Source organism: Gadus macrocephalus, chromosome 20 (genome assembly GCF_031168955.1).
Source record: "Gadus macrocephalus chromosome 20, ASM3116895v1".
In the NCBI taxonomy this organism is placed as follows: domain Eukaryota; kingdom Metazoa; phylum Chordata; class Actinopteri; order Gadiformes; family Gadidae; genus Gadus; species Gadus macrocephalus.
In genome coordinates this window covers 7069759-7079765 of record NC_082401.1, presented here as the reverse complement: position 1 = coordinate 7079765, position 10007 = coordinate 7069759, and the positions used below count along the sequence as shown (strand labels likewise).

General features: G+C 42.7%; 1 long non-coding RNA gene and 1 other non-coding gene across 4 annotated transcripts; one reads left to right on the top strand and one right to left on the bottom strand.

Annotated features, from left to right (window-relative positions):
• Nucleotides 1–530: 530 nt before the first annotated feature.
• trnar-ccg (transfer RNA arginine (anticodon CCG)) lies at nucleotides 531–603 on the top strand. Its single transcript has one exon. It is a non-coding gene; the product is annotated as a tRNA-Arg (tRNA).
• Nucleotides 604–3443: 2840 nt separating this feature from the next.
• On the bottom strand, nucleotides 3444–5522 carry LOC132449022 (uncharacterized). 3 transcript variants are annotated; one of them, XR_009523485.1, is made up of 6 exons: nucleotides 5396–5522; nucleotides 4567–4624; nucleotides 4245–4295; nucleotides 4123–4166; nucleotides 3801–3864; nucleotides 3444–3714 (listed from the first exon to the last, which is right to left on the bottom strand). It is a non-coding gene; the product is annotated as an uncharacterized LOC132449022 (long non-coding RNA). The 3 variants fall into 3 exon arrangements; XR_009523487.1 differs by lacking the exon at nucleotides 3444–3714 and having other exon boundaries at nucleotides 3759–3864; XR_009523486.1 differs by lacking the exon at nucleotides 3444–3714 and having other exon boundaries at nucleotides 3759–4166.
• Nucleotides 5523–10007: the final 4485 nt, after the last annotated feature.

Here is a 10007-nt window from a genome sequence, read left to right as displayed (position 1 = left end):
CAGTGAGGCAGTTTATCTACAGTCTCTGGAATTCCCAAAACCGTTCATCTCCTAAAAAACAGCAGTGGCCTAATGGATAAGATCTAATGGAGCTGCTGGTACCAGGTTTGCGGCCCTTCTGGATTTGTATACTTGTCAGTTCTTTCTTCACGGCGCTTTAATCAAGCCCAGAAGGCACTCTGATTTCGTGCCAAATCTTTCATAATGCAGAGAGTTTAATACATCTTTTACCTGATATATACAAGAAAGCTAGTGGCCGTATGAGTTATCCATAGAAACAAGCTAGGGATTGTGGGTCCGACCCCCACCTTTGTTCGTTACTTGATGTTAACAGAATGTGGGGGCGTCTCCTTTAGTGTCCTTTAGAATGTACCTGAAGAACGAATATTACATGTTATCAGTTTCCCTTAGATCCCTTATTCTGAAAGGTCAACTCTCCCCACATCACATCACCTCAATCTCCCCTATTTAATAGATATATCCAACAGTATTTATGATCTAAACTTAAAGTGCCCTTCAATTCCTTGCCTGACCCAGTGGCCTAATGGATAAGGCATCAGCCTCCGAAGCTGGGGATTGTGGGTTCGAGTCCCATCTGGGTTGTATCTTTAATATCTGGTTGGTATGGCACCACTGTGAGTTTTGCAAACATCTGAACCTCATCAATGTATCATCTATGAAGATATTGAATGAAAGACTCTCTCTGTTACTAAATGGAAATTAATTGATAGCATTAATACAACATTCTTATTAATCAACGGATCATATTCTATAGCTAGCCATTATTGGTTCCTCAGCTGTACCCAGCACTTCAAATCAAATGTTTAACCAAGTATAAATCCTTCAACTTAAATGTAGAAAGACCACTCCCAATAACAAATTGTCCACCTCTAAGTGTCTTTTGCAGAACCCAGTGGGCTATTGGATAAGGCTTCATCTTCCAGAGCAGGGGATTGAGGGTTTGAGTCACATACGGGTTATTCCAAAGTAGGGCTGGGCGATATATCGAATATATGCGATGTATCGCGAGATGTTCTCCAGGCGATGTATAAAATGCCCCTGTCGCGAACATCGAATACAAATTGGCACGTAATATGTTTGTTTTTTTGCCGCCGCCGGCATACTCGTTGTGTTCCCTTCTCTCGCTCTTTCCTGCGGCTCTCTGCCTCACAGACTCATATGCATTAAACACACTCACTCCCCCCGCGAGATTCTCGGATTCTACGCGCGTGTGTGACGGTCGCGTGTGTGACGTCACACACGCGACCGGTGAGTGAGAACAGCGACCGGTCACTCATCTCCTACCGTTGAGTGAGAACAGCGAGAGAGAGAGAAAAGATGATGGAAACGGAGGATTTGGTTTCAAAAAAGAATAGTACAGGATCTGTCGTCTGGCAGTGGTTTGGCTACCGAATGGAGGATGTGGAACAAAAAACGGTGTTATGTAAAATATGCCGCAAAACCATTGCCACGAGATCAAGCAGCACCACAAATTTATTTCACCATTTGAAATGCCACCCGCTGCAAAACGAAGAATGCCAAAAACAGCGCATGGCCCAATCTCCATCCACATCAACACACAAACAACCAGCCCAGAAGCAAATTACTTTGGCTGCGTCCTTTTCCAAAGCAGTCCCGTATGAAAAAAAAAGTCAGAAATGGAAAGAAATTACTGCCGCTGTCACACACTACATAGCCAAAGATATGGCCCCAATAAGTGTCGTTGAAAAGCCTGGTTTCAAAAACCTCGTTAAGACGCTTGACCCTAAATATGAGTTGCCTGGTCGCAAGTTCTTTGCTGAAAAAGCTCTACCAGAGCATATCAGAGAGAGAGAAGCTGGCCCACACGCTCACAGACGTGACTTTTTACGCGTCGACCACCGATTTGTGGTCGAGCAGGACGTGTGATCCTTATTTAAGTTTCACAGTACACTACATTGCCAACTGGGAGTTGAAGAGCGCGTGCCTTCAAACAAGCTTTTTCCCGGAAGATCATACCGGCGAGATATTGGCACACGGCTTGGAGGAAGTACTGGCAGCATGGAATTTACAACAAGCCCGTCTATGGCGACACATTAGTGCCATAATTCACTAATGTGATAAAAGATGCATTCGGGCGTATTATATTATTCCACACGCGTAGATATTAACTGCGAGCGCGCAAATGATCTCTGCGCGGCTTGCGTGCGCAAAACAGCCTCTCGCGCGCAATATCATCCGACTGCAGACACAAATGGGCGTTCCCGTGTCGTGGGCGTTCCCGTTCACGCAGACTAAAACGCCCCCCCGGCGTTCTCGTGTGGTGGGCGTTCTCGTTTACGCAGGCTGGAACGCCCCGTTCTTCTTCGTCGATCTAGTAGTATGGGCAGCATAGAACTGACGTTAGCGCCCCCTTCTTCGATCTCGTAATACGGGTACGTTAGCCAGCTAGGCCTACAGAATGTTAACTTACATTTATGTGTCGGATCTCGACCCAAACTTTGCATCAAACTTGATGCAACACGATCATTACAGGGAGGCTCCATGATCTCATGTTCATTGTCTTCTGGGTTAGTATAGGTAGGGTATTAGGTATAAGTGAGATGTTTGATATAGTTGTTTAAGAATATGCCCAAATTAAATAATGAATAGATTAAAATAACACTTGGGACATTATGCAGTTCAAATCCAGTTACCAGACACTATGAAGGCTCAAACAGTAGGCCATTTGACTCCAAGTGTTCACTTACTTTTCCAACTGAATGTTTTCAATAAAGACAAAAAACAGTAATTGCTCTGTAACAATTAACCTTACAACATACATTGTAGGCACAAATGTATGTTATACATCGTATAGCATTTGTCACAAAAACAAAAGAAAGGAGTAATAAAATACCAGCATTTCTGGGCAGATACATTTACTACAGTAGTATGCACATTTACAAATGAAAGGGATTGCAAAAAAAGACGTCCCAAATAAAACGAAAAAGGAGTAATAAAAGAAGATTATCCTAGGCAGACATCTTTTATGACAAACCTGCCATATGCAACGTGCCTCAGTACCAGGGGTGCTCTTGGCCAATTCTTCTTTTTTAAGAAGCCTTTGAGGCGTAGCGCAAGGCCACTGCCACAGCCTGCATTGTTGTAAATCTTTCTAACCGTTATGCATATGAGATTGTCTTTATTAAGCTTAAGGTCCCCTGCCAAACTCATTTAAATATATGGAAGGATGGAGAGGCTTGATTAGTTCTCGGAATGTGTTTGAAACCCTGTTGAACACGCCAAGCATCGCCATGTCCAGTCTCAGCGTCTCTTGAAGAATTTGCTGAAGGACTTCGGGTGGTAAGAATGGCCTGTCCTCTGTTGTGCCAGATTGGAGCGTGTGGCTGAGATGGGGAGATGGAGAGGGTGAGCTTGGTGTGCCAGCTAGCCCTGCAGGGCTAGAGAGAGCGAGAGATCCGAAAAAGAGTGAAGGAGAGCGAGAGAGAGGGAGAGAAACAGGGATTATAATCAACCTTCAATTCAATCACACAAGCCCAGACCAACACTACCCACACCATTAAACAAAAAGGGAATCACTGATCGATCAAAAGTCTGAGAAAGAGCAAGAGAGAATATACGTAAATAGAAAAGTATGGACATAGTATGTAATACCTTTCACTGCTTAGTGATTGGAAGGTGTGACTGAGATGGGGAGATGGAGAGGGTAAGAAGGAGCCAGCTAGTTCTGCAGGGCTAGAGACAGAGAGACAAGTGTATTGGCTACGACCTTCGTGAGCACCAAAAATAAGTAAATAGCAACATGGACACAGTATATAAACCTTTCAAGCATAAAGGTCTCCAACAGCTGTCCAACCACCACCTCCTGATAGAGAGCATGTCCCCCTGAAAAGTAAAGTTATGCTTTAAATGACTTCATAGCCTGATACAAATCCATGTTACAGTACTGTTTAGCAGTGTACTATGGCAGTGTAAATTATTGTGAAGATGTAGCCATCTCCTCCCGTAAGTGCAGTACCTGAAGACAAAGTAATGTGTATGACCTATGATGCATGTTAATTGTAGCCTCCAGTAAGGATGACTAAATTATTAAAAGCCTTATATTTCATGCTACACATCTGATTGAGATTTGAAAGAACTCACCTCACTGAAATCATATTGCTTTTGAGGGTAGAATACATTGCGTACTGAAATTAACATACAAATTAGTTAGTTGTTTTGCAAACTAGTCATCGGTCATCATTTCTGAAAATAATGCATCTCACCATCAGCATAAACACCCCACAGCTGTTGCTCTGATACTGGTGAGGTGCGTCCTGTGGTGGTATAAGGGGAATGTGATTTGTCAATGATTCTTATTAGTACATAATGCCTATAAACTATAAAGTGATATCCACCCTCATTTTGTAGCTACATACAAAAAGTGCACAATGCACTTTCAACAAGCATTTAGCAGCAACCAGGGCCCATCAGCGTCACATAGGAACACTTAATTAAATCATAATAAACAATCTAGAGGCCTGCCTGTCTACCAGTGAATGCTACTCTACTAGATGCAATGAATCGTGCGCCAGCCACACGTTTTACCTCGTCAGCCAAGTAAAGTCCCTTCCATGGTCCATTGGACAAAGCATGTGCCAGGGTACTGAAAAGGTTTGGAAGACGTGTAAGTTGCAATTCATATGCATCATCATCAACACGCATTCGGTACACACTACGCTTCGATTTCACCCAAGGGTGAATTAAAAGTACATGTTTTCCTAAACGTTGGTCATCAGCGAGGTAATAAAGTAGTAACTTCGGGCACATCTGTCATCTGTTTTTCAGAGTGCTAACGATCTTTATTCATTCGTTGCGCAGCGACCGAACAGACAGAATTCTCTGATATGCCATGCATGTAAACATACTAGTTAGTTAGACGTACTAGTACGATGCACAGTTTAATCAGATGTGTGTGTCACCACAACGAAGCAGAGTGGCCGCGATGTCATGCCTCTTACCATGCCAGGCTGCCAGCTGACACCTTAACATCCAACTTAACAATGTACTTTGGTAATGTTAACCTCACAGTAAAATAATCGGCAAAGCCTTCGCTGCAAACTTTACCCTCTACCTACAAACCGTCTTAAACGTTGCTGATTTCTGAATAGTATATGCAACGTTTATGGACGAGATAGCATAGCATTCGCTGCTACCGAACCATGCTTGTCACGAGTATTTATATCGGATTCGAATTCGGATACAACGATACCACAGCTAAATCAGTGATTTAAATGAGAATACTTCACAGCCAATGTTCTCAAATAAACAATATCATACTTACTGACATAATCTCTCATAATAACTCTTTCGTTTTTCTGGAAAGTTACTACGAGGTAAAACCGCCAAAAAAGCAAGCCTTACGAAACTCACTCACCTCTTCTTGATTGATCGATGAAACGCTACAGGAACGCCTGATGGGCGTTTTTGTGTCATGACGGGAACGCCCGATGGGCGTTTTTGTGTCATGACGGGAACGCCCAAGCCTGCAGCTGGACCCTTCTCCTCGCGCGCGCAAATTACCTCAGCGCGCGTAAAACAGTAATTTGCGCGCATGAGAGGCTGTTTTGCGCGTGCAGAGATCATTTGCGCGCTCGCAGTTAATATCTACGCGTGTGGAATAATATAATACGCCCGAATGCATCTTTTATCACATTAGTGAATTATGGCACTAATGTGTCGCCATACCTGTCAAGTCAGCATCACCACAGATAACGGGGCCAACATTGTTAAAGCTTGTAACCTGATTGGTTGGACAAGACTGCAGTGTTTTGGCCACCGGCTGCACCTGTCAATTGGTGAGTACTGGTATCCACCTAGTGGTAGTAAAGTCATCATTTATTTTAGATTTTTTTTATCAGCCATGTTAAAATTGACTAGAATAAAAATAATTATGTGATTTATGCATATTCATGTGTATATTGAAAGAAAACTATTTGAAGTTAGAGTTCATTTTAAAATCAAATATCAAATGTACAAAAGATGAAAAGATAATTATAAATTATGTTTGAAAAAATTAATTTGGTGTTGCTGAAGAATTATGGATTTCTTTACAAATATTACAACATTAAAATGTTTGTTTGTTTTTAATCTCAGAGAGAAGTATGAAAGACCCCCGGATAGACCGTGCTGTCAGCCTATGCAAAAAGGTGGTGAGCAGCTTCTCTTTTAGCTGGAAAAGAAGGAGAGACCTGGCCAAAGCTCAGCAAGAGCTGAACATTCCTGAACACCAGCTGATCAGCGAGTCTCCTACCAGGTGGGGATCCAGACAAAAAATGATAGAGAGGGTGCTGGAGCAGGAGCGTGCCGTTTCCAAAATCTTGGGCTCCGACAAAAAAACAAGGCATCTTGTTCTTCATTGGCAAGACCTGGAAGTCCTTGAATCCGTTAATAGGGCTCTAAAACCCCTAGTCGAATTCACCGATGCCTTATCAGGTGAAGACTATGTCACAGTGTCCTACGTCAAGCCTGTGCTCCATCTCTTTGAGTCCAGCATCTTGGCTGTTCAGGAGGATGACACTCCACTGACAAAGTCAATCAAAGTCTCCATCCTGGACTATCTGAAGGAGAAATTTGCTGACCCTGAAACAAACAAGTTGCTGGACATGGCTTCTCTCATGGATCCCAGGTTCAAAACGACATACATTGCGGAGGAAAAGATCGAGGACATCAAGCTCAGAGCCATGGCTGAGATGGAGAAAATGCTGTCTGACCAGGGTGCAGCTGAGGCCACTGTTTCACAGCCTCAAGAAGAGCCACCAAAGAAGAAAACTCTCGGAAGTTTTTTCAAAAAAGCTACGCCGTGCTCTGCCTCTGCCACACCATCACAGAGAGGCCAGATACACACAGAGATGTCCACCTACCTGCAGTCTGCCGCTGCTGACAGTGAGTCTGATCCCCTGCAGTGGTGGAAGAAACATGAAGACATGTTCCCAAACCTTAAAAATCTGGCCATTAAGTATCTATGTGTGCCTGCCACCAGTTCCCCTTCGGAAAGGGTATTCAGTACCAGTGGGAACATTGTCACATGCCAGCGGGCATCTCTCAAGCCTGAAACTGTGGATAGGCTTGTGTTTTTGGCACAGAACCTGTAGCTCATTTCATATGTTGCCACACACCTGTGACATGATTGTTCTTGTCCTGTAAGTGTTTGTTTTACAGTGACATTTCTGACCTTAGCTTCTTTTCTTCACATATTATTTGAATTTTTTTTGGATTTAATGATGTAATGAACAATGCAAACAAGATGCACTTTAACTTAGTAAATTATTATTACTATTTATTTGTCAGGGGTTGCTCAATGCATTTTTTTGTTGGCTTTGAGCTCTCTTTTTGTTAACCAGTCATAAAAAACATGATGGAAAAAAGGTGCACTTTGATTTAATTTTGTATTATGATCATTATTCCTTGTCAGTGTTTTGAATGCACATTTGTTTGGCTTTGAGCTCTGTTTTTGCTCGAAAATAATTAATGGTTTGAATAAATGCTGTGTTGGTAAATCTAACTTGCTGTGATTTTCCTTTTCTTATGTGCAAGTTCTAAATTCTTCCAATAGAAAGCACTAATGAGTTTAAACAATATGTTGTTTCATGTAATCTACATGCAGACTGAATTATTATAACATGTAGTAACATTATGCCAGACATGGTTGAATCAAGCATTTATGATGTGCTCTAGAGGAGATTCAAAATATATCGAGATATATATCGTGTATCGAGATATAGTAAAAAAATATCGAGATATTCATTTTGGCCCATATCGCCCAGCCCTATTCCAAAGATCATTTGAGCTAATCAAATGGCATTTCTTGGGTTCTGGCTGAAGCAGATGTATGTTCCAGAGGACATTGGTGTACAGTTCTATAACACTACAGCATGCTCCAACCACAATCAGGCTGTTAGCCCTGTGTCTCCATGATATGCGTGGGAGCCAGCTCCAAAGCTACTTTGGATGTGTATGAAGGCCTTTGCAGGCCCTAGGATGTGCTGTTGGCTGCTGAGTGCCAGGTGGAGGGGACCTGTCCCAAGTTATTTAGGTCACATTGTCTGAAATGCGAAATAAATAAATAATTCTTCCTTACTTTCGTGTTTATTATGGCAAAGTTTAACATATTTCATCACTGGGCTGCTCCCTGCTTGATCTTGGAGAGTCCAAGCGCCCAGGGCAGCGCATAGTCCCCATAGGGAATGTACTGCTACCCTGACTCTGGGCTCTTCCTGGGCTTGGAACGGACATTGAGCATTACTAATCTCTTTAACAAAACAAGTTTGTGAACATTTGTTTACCTCCCACTGTATATGCATTATAGTTTCTTAATTATAACTGTGAGCAAGTGACCCACCAGCATGGAGTCAAGTAGTCTAAAGGATCAGACACCAGGTTCTAAAGCTGGCGGATGTGTGTTTGAGGTCAACCTGGGATGAACACTGTCCTTTATTGTGCAGTGTGGGTTCATAATGGGAAATCCTGTTTTTGCTTGATTTCAATATCTTTGTTGTCTGATTAACTTCCTTATGAAATCCTCCAATGTAGCATGGTTGTTCTCCTGCATCGTTTTAAATGCTCTTCAGCATTGATTGCATATGACTACAGACAAGAACACAGAGTGATTCATTATACCTAATCATTATACTTGTGCTGCCATCTATACTAAAGCAACACCGGCAAAGTATTCGGCAAAGTATTCTTGACCTTTACCTGAAGTAAAATCCAGTGGCCCAATGGATGCTTCACTATCCTCATGAGATGGGTATTTTGGGTTCCAGTCCCACCTCTGTTGTACATGGGGCTTTCATGCAGATAGGCCTATATTGTTACAGGAAAATGATGAGGACCGTTTGAGATCGCTCAGACCAATGTTATGAGGTGTTATAGACAGTATGTGGCCACAATATTTTGGCAGCGTTGAAGCAAATGTGTCCTTGGCCACATTAAAGCCCTCCTACTCAACTGAGGTCCTCCGTGTAAGGAGTAAAAGTACATACTCATTCGCCCACCACAGTGATTCAATCTAAGGCCTCATCCACACGGAGCTGCAACGGGCGAAAATGATCCGGTTTCGTTTTATGCGGTTCAGGAATATCTCCGTAAAGACGGAGTTATTGCGAAACCGCATCGAGCTGTAGAAACACTGTACTAAATATTCAAGGCGCTGGTTCTCCTCAGAAAAAGTGGAGCGCATTAAGCCTGTTCGCACACAGCCTGCGCGCTGTATAGGCCAACAAAGATTCAGTCACGAGGAGATTCAGCAGAACTGAGGGTGAATTGAGCAGAAATACTTTTTAATCTAAGTTAGTAATTAAATGGATCAAGGGACTTTATTTAAAGCTACAAAAAAGAATACAAATGAAATAATAAATACGAAATTCAACGCAACTCTGACGTTCCCCAGCTGGTGGGGGGCCAATGACGTCATCGTTTGCGTTTCCGGCGTCCACACGAATCCTAACACGAAACCGCATAGGTCCTGATAGATTTGAAACCACCTTGGAGGGTGGTTTCAGAAATGTGCGGTTTCGGGCACCGGATTCGCCGGCTCCGTCTGGACGGTCGGCCGAAACGCACACCAAAAAATCGGCTTTGTGTGGACGGGGCCTAAATCATCAAATCGTTGACTTTGTCCACGACTTCGACATTCCCAATACCCATTGGGATGCATTTCGAGTTTGTCAAACATCTTAGGTCAAATGGTTTGCCAAATCTGTATTGTTTTTTATTTCTTCTTCTTATCATCTCTGGCAGACTAGGAAATGGAAATAAATTGCTGCCTCTGGTTGGTCCAAAACAACAACGCTTTGTTCGTTGCAAATGGAAAGTGGACGTGGATGTGTTATTTGCATATAGAGCGGGAAAGTGAGATTTGATCACTTCGAAAGTGGTCACTCGAAATACAAGTGGAGACAAATTCTAATGCAAGGTGTGAAGTGACTTACTCAGAGATGTCCGCTTGTCTTACAAATACCCAAAATGCCAGTTGATGACAGGACAAC